The following is a 23,800-nucleotide window of genomic DNA, read 5'->3' as shown; positions in this document are numbered from 1 at the left end:
ATTTACCCTTTAACTCTTTGACATGTTCCAGATTACTGATTATTTTCCAGACTTTATGCAACTAGTGTTGCACAATAAATCTCCCTACCAGTTGTCTAACTGCTCCCTAACACTTAATAATCATTGTCATTTTTAGTGACACTAATTTCAGGCAGTTATCCTCGTAATGAATATTTCTTCATACCAAACATCATTACAACTGTAATCAGGATGTTAATAGGGGACAAAGAAGAGTGAAGAGAGTGCTCTTTTTTTAATCAGATCAGCATTAATTTGCTGAAGGCGAGAATAAGACCAATTAAATCAAAATAATTAGACTCAAACGCCTGATCATTTGGTGTGAAAATATTCCTTAATGAAATAGGACAAACTGAGTAAGACTACTGCAGTGTTCCCTGGAGGATAAGATGAAAAAGAGCAGACAGTTACAGCATGTTTGTTGGTGGTATGGTGTTATCATTTAGAAGTCCACTGGGAGAAAGTTGTTCATTTTCACAGATATTGATTGAACTGTGTCAGACAACAAAGATAATAGTAATTGTTAAACTGAGTGTAACTGCCACTACATGCACTGCAGAGACAGTGAAGCAGTAGAGCCTTAGAGCAGCACTTCATTATAAAATCTACACTACCTCCACAGGTCTCTTAAAATTAACTGCAAATGTATTCAAAACATCCAATGATAAATGTCATGTGTGTCAGTGTGTTTTATGGAGCGAAGTGTGAAAGCTAGTTGTCTGGCAGACAGACAACTTGAGTCTGCTGCTTCTTTCACATGACATGAACATCTCACTGTATCATATATCTAATGGACCCTTTGCAATATGGAGATGGACTTAAGTCAGCAGTGCTCTCCTATGCACTGCTGTATGCTGTGCTTGGTATAGCATTGCAAAAGCACTTGCCATTAGTCTGATCACACCCCGTATCAGATCAAGCTGAAGCTTGTGTGGTAGCAATGTCAGCTATGAAGCCACAGTTCCAGTCCCACAGACCTGCTATAAGGAATACTGATGGTCATGCTCATATGCTGCTAATATCTACCTACTTAGCAAATTTTTAACACAAGCCCTCCAGTCTCAAGTTTTGCTACCAAAAACTTATTTGGCAGTACCAGTTGTATTTGGCTGAAGACACAGGTACAGGCCTAGGTTCACGTCTCGGTTTAAGGCTGGTGAAAAACCCTAATGAGACTTTGCTAAGGTGAATCATTTCATCCAGTTCAAAACAAAGATATATATAGTAACTGACTATGTAGTTTGTTCTTTTTTTAAGCTAAGTAATCAGATCACATAGCCATTCAAAAGATTCTAAGTTCAGTCTGTTTCATTTAATACAAAACTAGATCTAAATAAGCATGTTTTTAAGGTTAACACCTTAGCAAATACCTGTCTCATCACATCAATGATTGCTTGTAGGGATGTGCAGAGGGCCCAGTATTTGTATTTGTATCTGTATTTGTTGAGGCAGCAAAATTATTTGTATTTGTATTCTAATAAAAGTGGAAAGGGCTTAAGAATCCGTTTTTTGTTTTTATTATGCTTTTAATTTTAGAAAATTAAAGTGTCAGTTGCTCCAGGAGTGATGTCCAAATTAGGAAACGTGCATCATGTAGGTGGATGTGACTCCCCTCGTTGAGACCAGCTGATAGGCATAACAGTGGAGCAGAGGAGAGAGACTGAGATAGAGATGTAACCGACCTGCATGCTGGTATTTGCCTTTTTTTTCCTTCCCGAAAACAAATAATTTTAAAAATATTTGTATGAAAGAAATATTCGTAAGAAACCTACTATTTATGCTTTGCCGAATAACGTATTTGTATTCGGGCACACCCCTAATTGCTTGTGTGGCTTTTGCAGTCTGTCAGCTTACAACCAGGAAATAACTGTACTGTTTATTCAGCTGACTATGAGGCTTTTGGTCACCATTGAGGGGAGCTCAAATACTGAAGGCACTGTTTCCCGCAGTATGAATGATGATTCATTATACTCAGTTCAGTTTGAGGATTCCATGTTAACATTTCTTTTGGTCATGTACTGAGCACCTCCAGTAATTAAGCCTTTATTTTTAATTGCTATAATATCTAAGTCATAGTTGTTTGAACAGAACACATAATAAGAAAATCAGACTGGATTTTGCCTATGCATCTTATGGTGGTATAAAAAAAGATTAACACCAGCTCATCCCCAAGCTTTCCAGCTCAGTAATTCACCAACATAACTGTAAGCATAACTTCAACAAACTCACTGCATATAGCACAGAAAACAACTGCTGCATAGGCTTGTTTTGCAAAAAGTACAAGTATAGAATATGTCAAATTCATACAGTGATAGGAGGGAAATACAACCTGACTTTGTTGTTGGTATTCATTTGCCCACGTCTGAATACCTGCAAATGAGTACAGGGCTTGTCATATTTGATAAATTTTCATCCACAAAGGGACAATACTCCAGAGGCCAGATGAGAGAGGCTGAACAACTTTGAAGACGAATTGTTTTGCTGAGTTGATTTATTGTCAACAATGAATAACTCGCGTTCATTTCTTTCCCCTCTACCACGTAGGTATGAAGGCTCTGAACATTATGCACAGACTGACTGATCAGCTTTCATTGTTTAAGGTCAGGATGTTCATTAAAACTGACAGACTGACTGGGTGATACTTTGATGTGTTGCCACTGCCTTGACCTTTGCAAAAAGACAGTGTTAGACTTGCCATTTGGGACGTCTTCCCATGAAGTGATAAACATTCTCTCCAACTGCTCCTCTTCAAACCCTATCAGAGCTGTGATCTCAATTAGCCAGCAAAACAGAGGCAGGTCATGAGCAAACTTGACGTGAGACAGCTAAGTGTCTCAGCATGGCCACAGCTGGACTGATTCAAGAAAATGGCTGCTTCAATAATAGTGGTACTTCACCATTTATCTTTCTCTTTTTTTTATCCCTTCATCAAATGTCCTTCCTTTGACATCCTGTACTTCTACCATTCCTATTTCAAATGCTCTTTAGCTTATTGTAAAACCAAGATTAATATGATTATTTGTGACCCTGTTTTTTAACATACACAACCCTGCATCTCTTCTGACACTGATATATTAGAAAGTCAGGACAAGATGGACAGCTGCTCCCCTCACTGTAGGTTTGTGGGTGAGTGACAGGGCTGGGTGTGCTGCCAATGCCGATCGCCAACCACAGTGATGTCCCTGTTCTCACACCAAGTATAAGTTACTTCACCTGATTATGTCCTCCCTACAGAGTTAAACTGTCATGGTGCATTTACCTCTGATGGCAGTGCCAGGGTTTATGTGAGTCAATCACCACTTATTTGTGTTTAGAAATGTTCTATGTAGCTAAGAATAACACACTGTTGTTAGTTTACCCAGAATATATATCATTAAAAGCTGTTATAATGACCTATGTTGTTTATGTACGTACTTATTAGGTATTTTTGCTGTATTTCAGTGGGTGTTCAAAGCCTGCAGTGTTATCAGATGATGGCTTTTCCCTGACCTGAACTGCACTTTCTCATCCATTTAGTATTTTTCTGACTTATGCAACTAGTTAAGGACTTATGCGTGACAGTTAAGCCATTTGAAGCTTTTTTAAAACCCAGCTTTAGAGCTTGTTATCTGATTGTCTACACATATATGTGTTGATTTCTGTCACACCTACATGCACGTACACCGCAATTAAAACACATATTACTATTAACAAGGGTTAAAGAAGCAACATTGAATAGGAGGGATATCAGATGCTGCTCAGTAATGATCGTGAGTATGAAGTAGGTCAGAGTAGTTCAATTAAGTAGAACTTGGCTCCTGATAAAAGCATGTTGTGTTGTGAAAAAAGCAGATTTCTCGCTCCATTCGGTTTGCATTATTGTGGTTATTGTCATTGTATGGCTTCTCTCTGCCATCTGTGATGGTTGTGATAGCCATTATGTTTGGGGGTGTTTTTACAAAAGGGACTATAAGGATCATCAAAGTGAACAGATTTCAACTTCTACACATAGGAAAGCATTTTCAAAAAGAACATATTTAGTTGTATGTTAAAGTAGTGCAGGTAACTAGACTAACTTTAGGGAGTGAAATAAAATCCTTTTTTGTCCTTTTGTCTTCCATGCTTTCAAATGCAGATTGAGACTGATCACAAAAGTCATATAGTAATTTTAGAAGTCAAACTATTTTACCATCCATAGTGTGTGCAGTAGAAGCAGCTGTGTTACGTCTTGCCGTGCAATATCAAGAGACTGCATTTTCTTTGCAGTTAATCAAACACCAAAACACAACTCTGTTTTTACCTCAGGGTCCAAATTACACAGTAGCTGTCTAAATGTCAGAAATGGCTAGGAGTCACTTTGGTACCACTTATCATTGTCAAGCTATCACTTCAAGCTGGGCAGAGTAAGACAACTTGAGAAGTGTAAATGTTTTGTGCTTTAAAGGACTGCCAACTCTAAAATATCAAAGAAAAAAAGCACACAGATGGGACACTGTTAGTTTCTCTTCAGGCAAACAGAGTTGTAGGGTTTGAAACAGTAACTGCATACACAAGTATGGAACTGCATCTTTGACTAGTCTAAAAGCAAATTTGAAGTGATCAAAAAAGGACTGGATTGAATGTCCTTGAGTTGTAAACAAGCAAATCACTATAACTCTATTTTAATAATGCTACTGACACAGAATTGACCCTTTCGCCTGCCACCCTGCCACCCTTAGTTGCTATTTCTACATCTGTCAAGCTTTCAATTCTGGCATGGCACATATGCAGTTTACATTGATAATAAAAGCAGATTTACCGTCAAAATTCTAGTAATATTTGAAACAGTGGGTCCTTGATTTCAGGCAGAGAAAGACAAAAGTGGACTTCTCATTTCTTGGTAGCAATTGTTAGTTTTACTGACTATCACTAAGACTAAGCTAATATTATGTCCAGATGGTTGAAAGAACCTTTTTTAATGTTTCATGTTGACTAATTTGAACATTGCAAATGGCATTGTGCAATATGACAGATGCTAATGCTTAATGTGCTTGGCAAACAGTCAACAACCCCATCAATTGATGATCTGTGTAGGAGACATGGAACTAAATAAACAACATTGTTGTTGTTTTGCAGTGTAGAGCTAGTTAGTCCTAATCTAACTATAATGAAAAATGTGAGATAAGACTCTTATTTCATTCTTGTATAATCCTGTTTGGCAGGGTTGGGTTACTACTATAGGTAGTAAGATAGTTAACTGGGCATACAAACAACTACAGCTATATGTTACAGCAGAAAAACATGCTGTTTAAAGGATGGGTTCACATTCCTGTCTTAAAACAACACAAACATGACCATATGTACATTGAAACACACTTTTGCTCTTGTGTTTTTGGTTTTGGAAAGACTAGACACCACCCTCCAAACTCTTTAAATGCAGAGCATGGCTCTTAATATGGTACACTACTTCGGCATGTGGAGAAATCCAAAGTTTGACAGACTTGCTGTGCCCAGTTACAGTTGCTAAGCTATAATTGGACAATTTAGGGGATGTGTTTAGCAAACATTCATGAGAGAAACCTTTCACCTCAAGTACACACTTTCATTGGAAAAAAATGGCCAAATCTAGCCCAGCCTAAAACTCAGTGGGATAACTGTATTTGTGTGACAAAATCCATCCGAATTTGAAAATAGGTTACATGCGGTTCCAACTCATCAGAGATGTGTTACCCATCATTTTGCAAGTGTATTTTTTACTCTTTACAGGCAGCATGTGTATGTGTGTTTACTTTATTCCCGGAAGGAGTGAGGGAGTGCAGTACATCAGATAATATGCCAGAACAAGAGCATGGCAAACAGCATCCTCCACCCTGAGTGCCCTGTCCGACCATGCATGACACCAGAACATTGTGTTCATAGCACCAAAAGAATAGGTGAAGAAAGAACATGGAGTGATTTCAGACAGGTGGGAAAAGAGAGTGATGGTTGAATGAGTGGGCAAAACAGAGATGACTATCAAATAACTGAAACATAATACAAGGCTAATTCTACCCTTAGGTACTCCTCGCACTATTACAGCATTCAAAGACATTAACTTGTAAATATTTTAGGTGTAAAAATCTCCATTGTACTCACCTCCAAAGAGTGGTCTCAGTGACGCTGCCAATATGAAAGTCATACAGCTGGGTTAGAATCAGGATCACCTGTAAAGAAAGGGAATTGAACTATTACAATCTTCCATGAGTCAATCAAAGTAAGTAGTGAATTCTTCACTGTAGCAGAATCTGCTCTGTATGATCCTGGTGTAATACCAGAGTTTAGGAAACAGCTACCCTGGCTTTGTTCAAAAGTTTAAAAAAAATCTGCCTTTAACCTCTAAAGCTCAAGACAACAAGTTTTGGTTTTATGGGGGGTTATGTGCTAAATTATTCCTGTCCAGGTGCAGCGACTTTCTGAAGTCATCATTATGAGGTTGCCAGGCAACCACCAGAGACTTCAAGAAGTTTTTGCACCTCGCCAAGAAATAGTCCGACTGAGTTAGTATGTGTCAGATTATTTCTGACGCATAGCTTCTCCTCTAACTCTCAGCAGATGGCAAATAAGTGCATTTCCCAAATGTCAAACAATCTCTTTAAAGATAGGTTGGGCAGCTTTGGTTTGTTGCTTTGCACTGAAAGAAGCCACTGGAGCATCTGATCAGGAAGCCTCCTTCACACCTTACTGTGAAGATATTTATTGCACGTCCAACTGGAAGGATACCACGGGGCAGACCAAGAAAATGCTGGAGTGGTTACATATCCTGTCTGGCCTGCAGACGCCTTGGGATCCCCCAGGAAGAGCTAGAGGTCGTGGCTATGGAGGAAGATATCTGGGCTATTGTGTTTTGCCTGCTGCCACTGCAACCTAGGCTCGGATTCATAAACGGTGGAAAATGAATGCTTAGATGGAAGGATCTCCCTTTTTAAGTATGGTGGCAGACAAAACACATGTCTATATATAATGTATATATATATGTCTTCAGATTTTGATGCAATTTTGGCAAACCTACATAATAAGCTTCCCAAAGTTAGTTGAAACTGTAGTTAGTACTTCCTGCAGCTGCTTCACAGTAAATATTTGTGTATAGTTTTTTTTACAGTGAATGAACTACAGGTTTGTTAGAATAGGTAGATTATTAATTGTACATTAGGAAATTGCTTTAATTCTGTATTTGGACTTTTTCTTCTTGTCAGGCCATATTTGTACATGTGACCTGCCTGCTTAACTTGCTTCAGTCTCATATTCTAGTTGAATTGTATGTCTAAAAACACATCATCAAGCACAGTGAAATTACCACAATTGCTTGTTTTCTCCTTCTCATAAAATACATACTTTTTAATGCCTACAACACAATAATTAATTGCATTTAAGGTAACTTGAAACACTGCTGAGGAAAACACTACAAGGTTCTGGAAGTAATAGATAAGCATGTTGGGGGGTAGTGCTTTGCATAATTAGCACCATGTAACCAACGCTGTGAATGCCACTTTGAAACATAGTTTTTCTGTCAATGACTGCCATCCTCGCCCCTGTGGAAAAGCTTGATCCAACGGTCTCTGTGTTCACAGCTTTGGTATCTGCTCTTTTGGAGCGATAATCAGCAGGCGGGGCACTTTGATAAGCACTGTGCAAGTCCTCAGAGCAAATCATAAGACATGAAAACCAAGTCTGCTGTGAAAAGGATCAGTGGTGAGCTGTGATACTCCACTCCAGAGTGGAGGATCACAACTCTGTTGCACAGAGAGACAGCTGAGGATGTAAAGTTGCAACAGAGATGAGAGTTAATACACTTAACCAAGGAGGAAAAAACTGATTATTACACCTAACCATCTGGTGACTGATATTCACCTCTGGGTTACAGAATGCAGCCAAAGGTGTGTGAAAAAAGAGTGACTTGTGTACACACACAATTATGTAGCATTTATCACACACTTGACCTGACCTCACTAGAGGAAACAACCTTTTACATAATAGATGCTATTTTCATCCATTAGACCATGTGTTGTTTGCTGTACTGTTTTCCTTCCCTGACTAAAAGACTGCTGCTCCTCCTTATTAGCATCCACGTCTCTCGTTAGCATTCCCTCCTGCAACAAGCTTATGCTTGTTTAAAGCAACCTGACAAGCCTGACTTGAGTCACTCAGCTGGGAAGGGATGCACAACGTGTGGTCTTGACTCAGGAATCAGCAATCAGGGCTAGATAAGAAGAAATTCTGTACAGATGGAAAAGAACCAGTGTTTTTGCACCCTCAGCCTCCTGAAGTACTCATGTCCTCGTGAAGCTCTGAGGACCGCAGACTTCATGGACCTTCCCGTTTCTGGCTGCCCTGTAAACTAGCCAGTCGCTCACCAGGGACCCTTGAATGGTTCATGGGGGAATTTGTGCCTCATGCCCAAGGAATCCTCCTACCAAGACTGTGAACATATTGTTAAGGCCAAGCAGATAGCAGCACCAGGGAGAGGGCAATGTTGAATAATGAAAAAATGGATTCTTGCCTTGCTGCTGCACCACAAAGCAAAACTGGTTTTATGTGTTGATGTGCATGTGTATATTTGGCTGGATATTTGTTGCAAGCACATACATGTGTGTGCCACTGCAGAAATGAGTATATCTCAGCATGTCAGAAAGAGTGTATGTGCTCCTGTGGGCTTTGTGCTGTCAGAGATGTGTGGCCTCTGCTGCTTGTGTGGTGACACACACACAGACACGAGTCATCGCATCCCCACGTGACAGTCTGAATTTTAAAATCACATTGAACAACCACGACACCAGTTGAAAAACAGAGAAAGTACTTTTGTCCCTTCAAATGCTTCTTAAGAAAATCTTAAAATATGTCTCAAAAACATCTTTTCAGCAAACCGTGAAAGCTCTTTTTTTTGAAAGAATATTTAATGCATTAAGCCCCAGATCTGAATGAGAACGGTGTGTGGATTTCAAAGAACATCACACAGATACCCTTACTGTTTATTTACATGTTCGCTCACAACTGCTCGTGGTCTTTGTACAGCAGACAGTGGGTATAATGGAAGGACAAAACTGCAGCACTTAAATAAAAAAAAGTTTAACAGGGTGTCTGTATTTCAAGTACACTCTCCCTCTCTGAATCTCTCCAGTTGACTTGTAATTATTGAATCAAAATGTCAGTCACAATACACTTGCATTAGCCTTGTTGCCTCAGCAACTAACAAACTGTGGTGAAAACTTATTATTAACATAAATAAATGTCCCCCTGTCCTCAAAGACCAAGTCAAAGTGTCAACACAATTTTGAGCATTGGTTCAGCTCATAGTGTGCTAATGATAGTGTTAATGACTTTTCTGAGAAAAAATGTTCTGCTTCTCTGTTTCAGAGTGAGGAGCAATAGTTTGTGATCATAACCTTAAGAGGTGTAACCTTCAATGTCAGTTGTACGAGGCAACATGCCAAGGCCAGTAAATTAATCTTATTTTCCTGTGAAGAGTAATGGATGAATGGGTTAATTCATGTAGAATGGAATAATCATTATAACATGCAGGAAGCTAATACTACACAGACAGCCATGTTTGGCATCAGTAGTGGGAGAAGTTTTCAGATTCTGTACTTAAGTAAAAGTACTAATCAGCAATGTAAAAATACTTCATTACAAGTAAAAGTCTTGTGCGAAAAATCCTACTTAGTAAAAGTAAAAGTACATAAGTATTATGAGCTTGATTTAGTTAAAGTATTGCAGTAAAAGCAGTGCTTTTGTCCCTCTGACTGATATATTATTGTATATGACATCATTAGATTATTAATACTGAAGCATCAGTGTTAGAGCAGCATGTTACTGTTTGAACTACTTTATATACAGTTAGCTAGTTTAGTCCAGTGGTTCCCAACCTAGGGGTCGGGCCCTTCCAAAGGGTCACTAGATAAATCTGAGGGGTCGTGAGATGATTAATGGGAGAGGACAGAAGAAAGAACAAAGTTCTGATACACAAATCTGTTTTCAGTTTTTGGACTTTTGCTCTAATCTTCAATTTTTGGTGAAATATTGAATCATTTGAACATTTATTGAAATGAAAGCATGTGAGAAGTTTAGAGGGAAAAATCACTATTTGGTGGAGCTGTTAACAACTCATAGACATGTGAAATGTGACCCCGACTACACACTGCTTTTTGTAACGTCAAAAGCCAAAAAGATTGGAAACCACTGGTTTCATCTTTAACAATATGTTGTATTTTAAAAGCGTGTTATATTATCCGTTGTGTAAAATCTTAGTCTGAAAAGTAAGATTATTTCCCTTTGAAATGTAGTGGAGTGTACAAAGTAGCATAAAATAGAAATACTCAAAGTACAAGTACCTCAAAACACAGAATAGTACTGTACTTGAGTAAATGTACTTAGTTATAAAAGTGAGTTATAAAAGAGTTTCAAGTCAGTTTTATTTGTTATTCACCCAAATCAAACTTTTCAACAAGCACTCACAAGGTAAAAACTGCAATGTAATGTGAGAAAAAAAGACACAATAAAACAAAAAAAGAACATGTTTGCATGAGATTGATAAGATTAATAAAGTTTTCCTTGTGTGCAGCATTTATATAATTTTGTTAATCAATCCTGCCTCATAATTGTTTTTATTCTATCCAATGTCTCTAGTGACATAAGTGTAAATGATCAAAGCAAATTAAAGGATTTAAAACTTGAATCCACATCCATAGCACATGGATCTTCTCAAATATAGCGACTCACACACTTTGTATTTTGGCTCAAACAGTTTCAAAGACGTCCACTTTGTACTCTCTGTTCTGAACAAAAGAGTTCTCTGTGCCTTTGATTGCAAAATGTCATGGTACTCCAGTATTGACAATCTCACACGCAGTTGAAAACAAGCTTTTTGTAGTCTGCAAACAAACGTCAGGATAGTCGACACCAAAATGGCAGCTGGAACTGATCATTATCTGGAAGTGATTAAGCATCTCCCCCTCTCAGTAGCATGTCAACAGCTGAGCAATTACTTTGTCAATGGGCAAGAGCTGTTTTATGAGACACAATGTCAACTGGTGGCAACACATCTACAATTGACATCAAGGCAAGGCCGAAAAACACTGAATCCTTTCACATAATTTAGCATGATTGAGAGGGAAAATGAAGCTATTGACTTAATGGTAAGTGGATAAATGCACAGGGAAATGTTTTCGAATAATTGTATGGATCATAAATGGGGACAAATAGAGATTTGAAATAAAGAAGGAGACAACAATAGAGAGTACTTGATGTGCAGGAACCGACTGTCATATGTCATCTTTGTTTTCCTGTTAGCAACAGAAAGGTCAGCATTGGTCTGTTCACCACAAAAATAGGTTACTATTAGTCTTGGTGGATTAAAGCTGCACTAATCAATATTTTTTACATAATAGACCAAATGAGGTTTTGCTCATGGTGACATACCCACAGAAAAATTATCACCCCAGCAATTCCCCTTTGCTCTTGTTTTAGCCTTTTTTTTCAGTGATTGTTTTGGTTTTATGGCCCTATACATATACTGTAAATAACCACTATTCCAGCCTTAAAGCTCTGATAAATCTCCAACTTGCAGCACAAAGCAGCAGACCATAGACTGTATATAAAGATGGACATAGTGAGGTGTGACATCACCCATTGGTTTGCAGTGGAGCCGGTTTGAAGCCCAGCAATGCAGATTATGTTCAGCACCATCTTTTCCATTTTGAGCCAGGACCTTCCAAATAAGGAGTGTGGGGTGTTTCCTTTCACACTCTGGAAACACACCCCACTACTTTGGACCCAAGCTAACACTAACTTACCAGGAACACCGAGCAGTGTTGGGTTAACGTCAGCTATTTTAGCTAAATTGTGCTAACAGGGCAAGTATTGTAGTCAAGTAACATTAAACTTACTAAATTATTTTGACAATAGTCTGACTCTATGCGAGTCCTGGAGCAGTTAAGATCAGTAAGCGACTGTCAATCACAGCTGTCAATCAACGCCCACACAGCAGACATCAAAAATAGCCTACTATAAGTCTTCAGATCTTATAATGGAACAATAATTTCCAAAATGATGACCAGCCCATTTATTAGAGGACCTGAATTTAGTGATTGAGACCATAATAACTCATTGATAAAAAATGATTAACTTAGTATTTCTTGAGGAATTTGGTGCTTTTTTAATGGAAGTCAGTTGGAGCATTTAATGGCCGTCAGTGGCATTGCACTTTAAGGTACTTCCGCGCTGGCTTTAGCTTCAAGCCGTGGTAGTTGCCACTTGCAGCACACAGACAAAGTTTGTGACTAGCAGGTAAAGAAAATCAAACATTTAGCGAGCTAAAGAGCCAGATATTTTTCATCAAAACATCATGCAGGCTAAAGTTAAAACTATTATTAGCTTATCCATGTTAGCTTCTTCTCAGGGGAATAAGTCAACTATGTATCCATGAAATGCTCACATAACACAGAGTACAGTTTGTGGGAAAATTAATTAAAACAATTTTGTGCCTTCAGAAAACATATTTTTCATATAAATGAACAGTAAAATTATTTTTCACATTGTATCAGTCTAAGAATGAACAAGTGGGAGATAATTCTACTACCAGTGGAAATATTAACATGGTGCAGCACATGATTTGTTAAACACCCTTACTGTTAGTAGTAGACACAGTAGAGTAGTCACATTGTAAAATATCAATTTTACATTGACAGTGTGGTTATATGGCATTAAAATGAAAAAAGCATGCACAATCATGACAAATATTCTTTTCTAATTTAAACTAGAAGGCCTGACATTATTCTTTGATTTGAAAAGAAATTTGTAAAATGAAAGGCTTTATGGGTCTATCCTCATGAACCCCTGCCTGCTTCCTCCTATATTACTACCCATTTGTTTTAATCATCTGTCCTTCAACAGCAAGCATCTCTCTTAATATTCAATTATTCTGGGTCCATGTGGAGTCTGTATAACCGACAGGCATGTTCCACAGTTTGTGCTTCACGGACAGCAGAGAGCCTTGGGCCCTCCGTGCATTTTAGCACACAAATACTATAATGTCAAGCCTCCATGTCAGGCTTGAATAATGTGAGGATTTTGAGCAGAAAAAAAGGATTTCACTTAGAGAACTGGATATAGGTGCAATGCGTTAGTGTCTGACTGTGACAGATACTTTTGCTTCTCTGCTATATGTTTCTATCACTTTTAAGGGTAAAGTGTCAGGCTTGAGCACCACATGTGCATGGACTCATTGCACATATGTAAACACAGGCTACAAAGAGAAATAATCTCCTTTAGCCTTGAAAGGATGTCATTGCCTCATAACTACCATTGCTCACAGCTAAGAAACACCAAACCCAAGGCTTTGGAAAAAGTTCACCACTATGAATGCTGCAATTATTGTGCTCAAATTAAATACATGTAACATTTCTGAGCTGAAGGCCATCACAAGATGAAAGGAGTTAAGATGGAGTGAGTTAAGATGTAAAATGAATTGTCTTTGTGTGTGTAAATGCAGTCCACCAGGGTATGCTGCAGCTTGTGGCATGTTAACATCCCAGCAAGACCACACCACAGAGAAGACTGTGCCCCTTCTGGACATAACTCATTCCGTTTGCTTGCAGCTCCCTCGCTCTATTCTCTTCTCTTTCTGTCACTCTGCTCCTTCACACACACTTCACACTCCCTCTCATGTCTCCATTTCTCTGTATCTGAATCACTCTTTCCCTTCTTTTACTCTCCTTCTTCCTCCTTTCTTTCTTCGTATGCTTCCCGGGAGCAAAGTCCTCTCTCATTTATTCCATCCTTCATGTGTCTGTCTTTCCCTCGTTACCTTTTTTCTCAGCAGCCATCTCTCACCCCACCATTACCTTACCATCTCTGAGTATTCTTCCCAACTAAAGCCCCTTTATCTCTGTTTATCTGGGTTCATCTTTTTCCTCTTCCACACGCATCACTCTCCCTTGGTTTTTCCTAGTCTTCTTGCCTACCTCTTATCTTAATTCTCTGTTATTTCTCATACCCCAACCTAATGTGCCCCAACCTCTTCTCCTCACCTTCACTTTCTCCTTTACTATATTTAACTTTCTTCCTCATGTCCCTTTCTGTCTACCATCTTTTTTTTACTTTACTTGTCTGCCTTGTTTTGTTTCCTAATCTGTCTTTCACTCTCTGTCTGTTTTGGCCTATTAAAGTAGACGGGGCAAATTGACAGAGCCCCTAATTAAAATGATTTTAAAGGTAGTGGTTGTTGAACTACAAATGAGGACAAAAAAGTTGGTGCTCTCCTTTCCTTTTATGGTTAGTTAGTCTCTACCGATTTTACACATCAACATCAGTTTACCCTTCTTGAGGTGCACTTTTCAGCTTGTGAACACAATTCTGAAGTGAAAGTTTTAAGTCTGAAAAAGTAACCCCTGATGATGATGATAATACTGGAAGTGCAGGAGCCAGAGTTTTAAAAACATGATCCATTTAGCAATTCAATGAGGATATCACGGCCTCTGTGGCACCAATTTTAACCTCTCTTTTTTCAAATCTGTCTCCCGCTAGTCCCGCCAACTTTATGAAAGTGCAATACTGAATCCAGGAAGTGTGTTGTTACCCCAGATTGACTGCTATTGGCCTTGTACTGTACAGTGCAGCCACAAATATTGATGATTTTTTTTTTCCAATTCCATTGTAAAAACCAATTAAATTACCAATTAAACAGCTATTTCTGTTTAATTGGTAATTTAGGAATAAAAGTCTGGTGTGTTGATGCACTCGTTGTTAGTTGTCCTGTGTGTGAGTTGACAGCTAAATCAAATCTTTAAAGCTGCAATGATATGTTTTATATTAACAAAAGATCTAATGACTATGTGATGTGAAAAGGGTCATTCCTAGAGACAAACTTGCACAAAAAAATCATCCAACTCTGCTGTTAACATCAGTTCTCCAGAGTCTGTTTTGGTTTTCTGGCTCACAAACTCTCCTCGCCAGCCATGTTTTTTTTTTGTTTTTTTGTTCTTTTTCCTCATAAATGGATGGATGTAAAGGATCTAACTTCTCCTGTAGCAAAACATTTTCTAGAACGCAGCCACAAAATTTCTAGTCTACACTTCCAATGCATTGCAGTAAGCGAGGTGGCAATCTAGATCTATTTCATTTGAAACGTGAAGCATTTTGCATATATAAATTAAACACACTCTCTCTCCACATTGACTGAATAAAGGGCTGGACTTGCGTTTCCTTGCAAGCCAAGTTTAACTGTTATTATTTAGTTTTGATACAATTTGTTGGAAATTATATTGGAATCAGATTTTTGGTTTGTTCTTTTGGCTGGATTGATGTGTTTTAATTTAACCATAAGATGTTGCTACAATATGTAAAGCAAACACAGGTGGCAATGCAGGTAATGCAGATGATGGCTTGATTGCCAAATAATGTGATGATCCTATAGGATGCCTTGTGATGTTTGGAAATGTATAAAAAGTGGTTTCCAACCCATTTCTCCTGTTTGGCCATTGATGAAGGTGTAAGTTGAAACTTTGGGCTTTGATTCAGCACAATGCTCTTTAAATAGAGAAGAAGTTGATAAAATGAACAAGTCTGTGTGCAGTCCTCCTCTTTCAACTAGTTAAGAGATCAAAGCTTACCAGCATCAGCATAAATCTGATGAGGTTGAGGTGTTTCTTCATTTGGATGTATTAATAGGCCATTATTTCGCTAACACTTTCGAGCTAACAAGTTTTTAAGTTGCTATGCCATTGTTGTTATTTTTTTCAGCTTGTTCTGCTGCCCTCAAGTGGTCAAAAATCAGTTAATGCAGCTTTAATTTCATTCTTGTTTTTTTTTCTTAATTTGCTATTTAAAGAAATTAGAGGTCTAATCATTACTACAGTTCTTAAATATCAATACTTTCTTCTTTCAACTAACTTAAGTTTAACTTTTCGACTGACAGATATCATTTGGTAGCAAAAGCTCTTCATTGGATTGTTTTATTATTGAGTGGTACAAGGTAAGTTTCTGCTTGAGCAGGTGACATGGCATTCAAAAAGAGATAGAAGATCAATCTGGCACTACAAGGTGAGGGAAAGGTCAATTGATAAACCAATCAAGTGTCTTGCATGGCAGGAGTGAGATTGTGAGGCTATCTGCTTTATCACCTCAGCTGGACTTCTACACTGTGGGAGGAATAACCTTTCCAGCACACTGAGATAAACCTGTCATATTACACTGTGCATCATCCCCAACCCCCCCCCCCCCCCCCCCCCCCCCCCCAAAAAAAAAAAAAAGTTTTAGGTGCTGCCATTTCACACAAGCACACTATATCCTGCCTCAGCTTTAAAGACTTGAGATAGAAACGTTGCCATAACAACCACAGCTGCAAATGCTCGCAAAGCTCCAACCATTCTGGATCCACAGTTTCTAAAAGTCTAGAGAAACCCACTGCTATCTTCTTTAGAGAGCTTAATAATTTGTCAAAAGTAAGGATATTCTGGCACAGGTGATATGAAAATGCTGAAATGTACCTGACGTAGAAAAGAAATTGGAAAGTGATTTATTTTACTTGCATTACTTTTTGATGCATTGCCGTGAGCTGGCTGTCCATATGCAAAGCATGATACTGAGCTGCTAGGCTGCATGGCAACATTTGCTGCCATTCTGGATGATAGCAGTATGCTGATGGATGATTCATCTGAAAAAAAGCTGCTACGGTCCTTCAGATTTGAATAAAAAGCTGTATTTTCAAGTAATTCTTGGCATTTCTTTTGCCCCACTTGGAGTACATCCAGGTTGTTGTTTGCTGCATGAAGAGAATTCCACAGAGTAAGGTAGACGTCAGCCTCATTCTAACACCTTATTAGGCTTAAACTAACAGTACAAATATTTGCAGATTCAAAAAAAAATCTACATCGTCCAAAAAAAAATCTGCTTTTCAAAATTTTTTGGTTTGCGGGAGAAAAACTTCAATGTTATTATAAATAGTCTCCATTTGCATGGTCTATTTTAGGCATACAGGACACCAGCCACTAAGATCTCCTATTTGCCCATTTTTCTGTCTCATGGTGCATCTGTCTCTCAGGCCAGCTCTTGAGGTAGTCAAGCGAAGCAAACACTATCTGGCGGCCGCGGAGCCTGCACTGGAGGTTAGGGCTTATCACAGTGCAAGCAAGAGTGCAATAAAAACAAAGCCTCTCAGACTTTACTCCATCACACTATATAACACAGAGAGACAGATAGAAAAATGGAAGTGGTGGCATTTCATTGACACACAGACTTGCCAAACATCACAGTAAAACTAATAGACTGCCCACAATCTCATAAGCTAACACTAATTGCAGAAAAAGAAAGAATGTGAAACTATTATAATATATATTTGACAATAAAGAAGAGAAGCAAAGCAGTCCAATTTTTCTTTGTTCGACTGCATCTGATTTTTCATATCTTATCATTAAACACATAGAGGGTTAATTCAGTTGGAGCCCACAGTGACAATCTGGGAGATGTTCAAAGAATTTTCATTTCTCTGAGGGAACTATTTTTGTAAGAATGTAGCCCTGCATGTTCACTAATTAGAAAACGGGCCAGTAGCTGCTGTATATATGGGAAGCAACTGATACCTCATGTTGAAAAATAGACTGCGGCACAGAGAGAGCCCAGAATGTCACTAATAAGATGCTACCATTGGACTTGACCAGCTAAATTAATATAGTCTGAGCATATGTACAGTATAGTTTATGAATGCTGCAATAATTGCATATTCCCCTACAGGAAAAGGTTTAATGATTGAAGAAGCTACAATTTGAAAAGCTAATCTAATTTGGCCAATTTTTTAGCTTATCTAAAAACAAATCACAAACCCCGTCCTTATCTAAGAGGAATTCGGTATGTACATTATACAGAATATCCCTGTTTGGGTATGATGACACCAGTGGAGAGCCTGTGGACCTATATTCATACAGTGTACTGTGTATGAAAACTTTTTATCTTTTTAGAACCTCATTTTGTCATGTTTCTGCATGCTGAGCAGTTTTATCTGTCTTGTGAGGTTTCAGCTCATATACTGTACATACTATATTGTACAGGTTTATAGTTATGCCTACAACAAAGGAAAATCAAAGTCTAGTCAAATGTGGGTCAAAACCAGGCCGAAAGGAGCTCAAGACTAAATCTAAAACAGGTGATTTGGATGGTGAACAGCAACAAAATAATGCCTTTAAAGTTTCTTAAAGGGATACTCCAGCAAATTTCCAATTTCCAAAAAGTTGGGAAACTTAAAATGACAGGCAGTAGACACTGAAATATCCTGACTTTTAGTCTTCAGTATGGATCAAGCTTCAAAAACGCAGAATATTACACTTCCCATCATGAAATCTATAGTACCACTTCATTAAAGGGAGACTGCAGGGGAACAACAGGGCGAGGATCATATGACATACAAGATAGTTGAAGACATTAATAGGCTACTTAATGGAGCCTTGCTAACTTGTCTATTCATACAGGTAATCAGTGAGGAAGTGCACAACATGCCTGTCAGTGACAAACACAGCAAAGGGACAAATGTAAACTTTTTTAATAAATCTGCCATATTTCGCCTCTAGTTTTGACAAAGCAGTATGTTTTAACTGTGATTTGATTCTAATAAATGCAATAATTAGACCCTACCTGCCTTATAAACATCTACATCTTTGAAACTCCATGCTCCAGGTTTGTAATGGAAGCTTTCTCTTAAAATTTTGTACTCTCCAAGCCTGAGCTGATATAACCCTGATGACAACTTCAGGGTTGTTAGCTCAGACTTTTAGAAAGCTCCTCCAGAGCCACAAAAGGGACCATCCAACTGTTTTCACAGGCCGAGTATAGTGCTCCCCATGATGAGTTAGCCTGTAAAATTGGTGGAGTGCCCCCTTGAACAATAATTAATCTGATCAGTAAATATCTTTTTAATGCTTTTCAGAATTCACCAGCACCAGCTTTTGTGCTGTACACAACAGTGATAAAATGGTGGTGTCGCAAAAGCATGTTTCTATAAAATGTTATCACGAAATGTATGACTGTCCTTGAAATTCTGACATGGGTGTTGAAAGTATTGGATGGAATTTTCTTCATGTGGAGAAAACTATGCTCTCTAATTTCTGGTAAAAATGCCAGAAAATAGGAAAAGTCTCTACCTGACAGAAGCAGTATGCACCTCTTGCCAAGAGGGAACCAGATGGGCTGATGGTCCATGGCTCACAAGTGACAGACACCCAACTGAAATGTGTGAGTAGGAAATATTCTGTATTACCCAGTATTTTTTTGGCAACAAAATGGTCAGGTTTTTACAAGTTAGTGTGAAAAACTAATTCACAAGTGGAAGAAGACTTGCTGGTGTCAGCGCAGGGTGGGCAGTGTCATCAGCCACAGCTATTGTGGCTATTGTAACATTTCTACCTTTCTCTTTGGGGATGTTTTCCTGAGACCCACTCTATACTGTTAACACAATGAAGACTGCTAGATTTGATTCTCAAAAAGCATGAACTACCCTGACAGCCAAAGGTCTAAACACATCCTCAAGCACAAGCTACTATTAATCTAATCACAGTCATCTTCCACTACAGCGAGTCAGATTTTTTTTCTCCCAGTGTTACCACAGGCACATCATTTCTGATTAGAGGGACATATTGCTCTTTATTCAGCAAACGAGCGACAGGAATTAGTTGGAGTCTGTCATTTTCATCTTCACATTATTTCTTTTTTTTCCACATCCCTCTCTGAGCTCTGATAATTTCTCCCACTCTGGTGTCAGCAGGAGCAGAGGAAAAGAGAGGAGAAGCCAGGCAGAAGCTTTAACTGCAGGCATGCTCATGTGTCATTGCGAATCTTCTCCAAGGTGACACAGTATGGAAGCAGCAGGACAGCTGATTAACACCAGGCTCCCTCTTAAACTCTTAATTACATTTTTCCCTCTGACGTCGTCTCCTGTCTGTAGATGGTACGGGAATTGCTCAGTCACTGATAACGTATCCTGAGCTCATGCAGGTGTACCACACCAGACACCGCAAAAACACCAAAGGCATCAGAAGTGCGTTGGGCATAATTAAAATTGCAATATGTTGTCTTTTTAGGGACATTATGTTATCCATCAAGCACTTGATCCATCGGCTTGGCTCACACACAAGCTAGCTAACTGATGGCTCAGGGGCAGCTTACATTGACATCTCTTGTGACAATGCTGGGTTAGCAGACACCGGAGTGTGCTGCTGATGCCACCCCTGCACACCATCCATTACTGTTATGCCTTCCACCTGACTGATCGACCGTGTTTGGGGAATCATTTAAGGCCAGACAGTTTTTTTTATAGTGAAGAAACTTTGTAATCATGGAGTAGATAAAACTAAACTGTTGCTTGTCTTTGATCTGTCACTAACGGCATTTTTTCCAGTATTACTCATAAATCACAGTCTCCTTATTTATTTACATTCAAGATCCCATTCCAAAGAATTCAGTGAGTTTAGATAAAGCTCTGAACAAATATTTGAATGAAAAATGTCAAAAAGTAGAGGGTATTTCTGTAACTAATGGAAAAATGACAAATGATAAGATCCTGTAATAGCTAAATTATTGAAGTAGGACTGAAAAAGTAAATTTAAGCTTACATCCATTTTAAAATCCTTAAGTCTTGTTTTGCAGAGATCAAAACACCATCTACTCGTAGACTTATATTTTTCTAAGAGAACCACTGAAGTGGAAAAAAATAATAAAAAATTTAGTCGAGGAAAAAATCTTAGTCCATTTCTACAAAATTGTGCCCATCAAACTCCACAGTTCCAGAGAAAGCACAAACTGTCACTGTGGTGAAGTTCCAGTAAGACAGCGCTGCTCTCCAGTCCTGGTGACATGCTTAGGACTGGAGCTTCAGAAAGCCTGCGTGTCTCAACCCATCATCCGGTGCCATTGCGGGTAATGGGCAGTGTGCATCACTTTGTGCCACCAACAGTAGCCCGGCAACAAAACAGTTTGTGCCATGTGTTGCATGGCATGATTCATTTTGACAAGCCTAGCGTCCAGCATCCTCACAGCTAAGGAATTTTAAGTGAGTCATTTCTGAGAGTCAGCTCAGACTCCAGAGTGAGGCTCTGGATGAGAGGAGGAGGTTCACAGGGCAGCAGGTCCCCAAAACAAATGTCTGCACAGACACTGAGAGAGATGTTAAAGGTTTGCTCTGACAACAGGATGTAATGTCCAGCCTGACAATATACAAGACAGTATAGGTCTAAAATTCAGCCGGCAAGAATGACCTATGTTATGTTTATGTCATCTAGCAGCTGTAATTATGCAATTATGACCTGGGCAACTGAAGAAGTTCAGATGACGTCTATATAATGTTACAAATTATCCTTATTAGGAGGAGATGGGATGGCTACATGTGGATTTAAAGTGGATTTGGCTGCAGGAGACCACTGTTCGCTTCCCGCCTCCAACTGCAAGTGTTATGTTTTGATTGTGGTAGGGTTTTCTGTCACCATGACGACAAAGTTTGCCTAACTTTAAGGAAGTAGTAGCCATGTCTCAAGTGATCATTTTAACCCAAACCATGATCTTTCCCTAACCCCAACCAAGTGGTTTTTGTGCCTAAACCTAACCAGACCTTAACCACAGTGTTTTCACACCATAAAACATCATTATTATTATATATAACTGTGATTTGTAACAGTTTTGAAAAGCAGCATATAATGCTCTTATTTTGGAAAGCAGCATATTACGCTCCAGTGGGTGCAGGTATAATCGACCTATGTGGCAGTTTCACTATGAGGATGTGTTGTTAATGTCTCACATAATGAGACCTCTGCATTATCAAATAGACACAGTTTGCATAGAATGTTCCCTAGCATAACTACCTGTAGTCATTTGTAACAACCTTTAACAGAAAATGTTCAGTCTGTGCAGAGGCTTGAAAAACCCAACATCACTGTGTCTACAGAACTTGTTAACAATAATCAGTAATTACATGAACAAAACAATTGTTCTGCACTTTGCAACTGCTGTCTGCTTTAACTTGCAGGAAAAGGGGGCATTGTAGGTTATTCTGGGAAAAGGCAGGAATCAACTTTCTGCTTGAACATCATGCTGCACTCTGTATTTCAGAGGCTAATCTATCATAGCTGCAACGTAATGATTATTTGTGTTGGGTCCATTAATACAGGTGTTATTAGTGTGTGATGCAAGTTTCTTGAAATAACTTGATGTATTACCTTTAATGTTGCCTTTACACGAAGACACCATCAATTAAAATGAGTCAGTGTTTTACAATGCACATAATATTTACCTGCAAGGTAGAATAAAAGTCCCAGATTTTTGAATGGGTGAATGAGAGGCAAATTGTAATGTGTTTTGTCTGCTAAGGTAGACATATACTATATAAGTGCAGTCAAATTTGAAAACAAAAGTTCACTTGTATCATACAGGCAGGTACTGCCTTTCAATACAGATGATCACACAATAGCTGTTCTCATTTACATGTCTTTCTTTTTCACTGGTTTGATGTCAGAATGATTATAAAACCAGATTTGATCTAAAATGCTACCAACCCAGTCAATAAGCCTTGGTTGGTTCATGTAACTAATTGTTTTTCCTCCTAACAATTACACATTTAGAAAATGTTACATTAGTCACCCAGCACAAAAAACAATGCAGTACAGAACAATTCATAACCAACAAATATGGTGGATCAGAGTGGCATGACATTACATAGTGACAAAAAACCTGAACTCAGACATTCCTGGAGGAACCCGGGGCAACTGGGCACCTCAAAGTGGTCATGCCTGCCCCATGTGTGAATTGTAAAGCACAAGATCATTATTTACCAGATCAATTATCCTGCTCTGCTGCCTGCAAAAAAGAAATCATTTGACCTCTTAACACAACTTATGAAATGAAAACTATTTAGGTCCAAATAAAACCACATTTGGAATTTCTTCACAAGACATCTGATTCTGATTGATTTTGCAAAGCTGAAAAATCAGTTAGCCTCAATGAACTTTAAAAGACTGTGCTTGTTTCACAGTTCATGAAAAAGCACTATTTTTTGATCATGCATAACATTGCTTGAATGAATGCTACAAGTTCAGTCCTCGAGTGGGGGAATAAAGAAAACATTTGAAACAGCCTTCACTTATCTAGCCTGGCTTCAGTGCAGCTCTGAGAGACTTTCTGTAAACCAATTAGAGGAAGAAAAGGTCATACAGTAGCCTTAGAGAAAAAGAGATAAAAGACTGATTGGATTGGTTCATGCTCTAATTTTGACCATCACACTTTTCACTTACTGTAATTATTCAATTGAGCATAGAAGTAGAGAGAAGATGAGACTATATGCCCATTTCATTCTGTCTCTGAAAGCTGCTGATAAAAAAAAAACTTATCAAAATGGCTTGCAAGCTCCCAGATCCCTGAAAGTGCCCAAAAGAAGAAAATTGATCACAATCTATAATGAAGTTTTGTAAGAATCACAACAACATGAGACATGAGTTGCTTATCAGTGAAAACAAGGGAAAAGAGGAGTCAGCTGTACATCGAAAATCCTACAGTATGCTGTAATACAACACTGGTGCAGCCGACACACAATGTTTTAAGAGAACATCAATTCAAATGAGTATGTGTTTCTGCTGAGCAGTGAATAATTTTGCTTGTTTCTTCTCTACCTTAATACATTTCATGTAGCTGCATACAGACATACATGTGTTTGAAATGAGTAACTATAGACTCCTAACGCAACATGAGTTTTACTTGCACACTAGATTTTTGACACTATCCACTTTCTTGCCGAGAGCTTGATGAGAAGATCAATACCACTCTC

General features: G+C 38.6%; 1 protein-coding gene across 1 annotated transcript in view; it reads right to left on the bottom strand.

Moving 5' to 3' along the window:
* The window catches only part of sorcs3 (sortilin related VPS10 domain containing receptor 3), a 120,358-nt gene extending 114,185 nt beyond the window's left edge, over window positions 1–6,173 (bottom strand). Inside the window, exon 1 of the mRNA XM_044346647.1 lies at window positions 6,112–6,173. The gene's annotated coding sequence lies outside the window, so the exon portion shown is untranslated. The remainder of the gene's footprint in view (window positions 1–6,111) is intronic.
* Between the last annotated feature and the right edge of the window lie 17,627 nt (window positions 6,174–23,800).

The sequence above is a fragment of the Thunnus albacares genome, chromosome 3 (assembly GCF_914725855.1).
Source record: "Thunnus albacares chromosome 3, fThuAlb1.1, whole genome shotgun sequence".
NCBI lineage: Eukaryota > Metazoa > Chordata > Actinopteri > Scombriformes > Scombridae > Thunnus > Thunnus albacares.
This window is presented reverse-complemented; position numbering and strand designations above follow the sequence as displayed.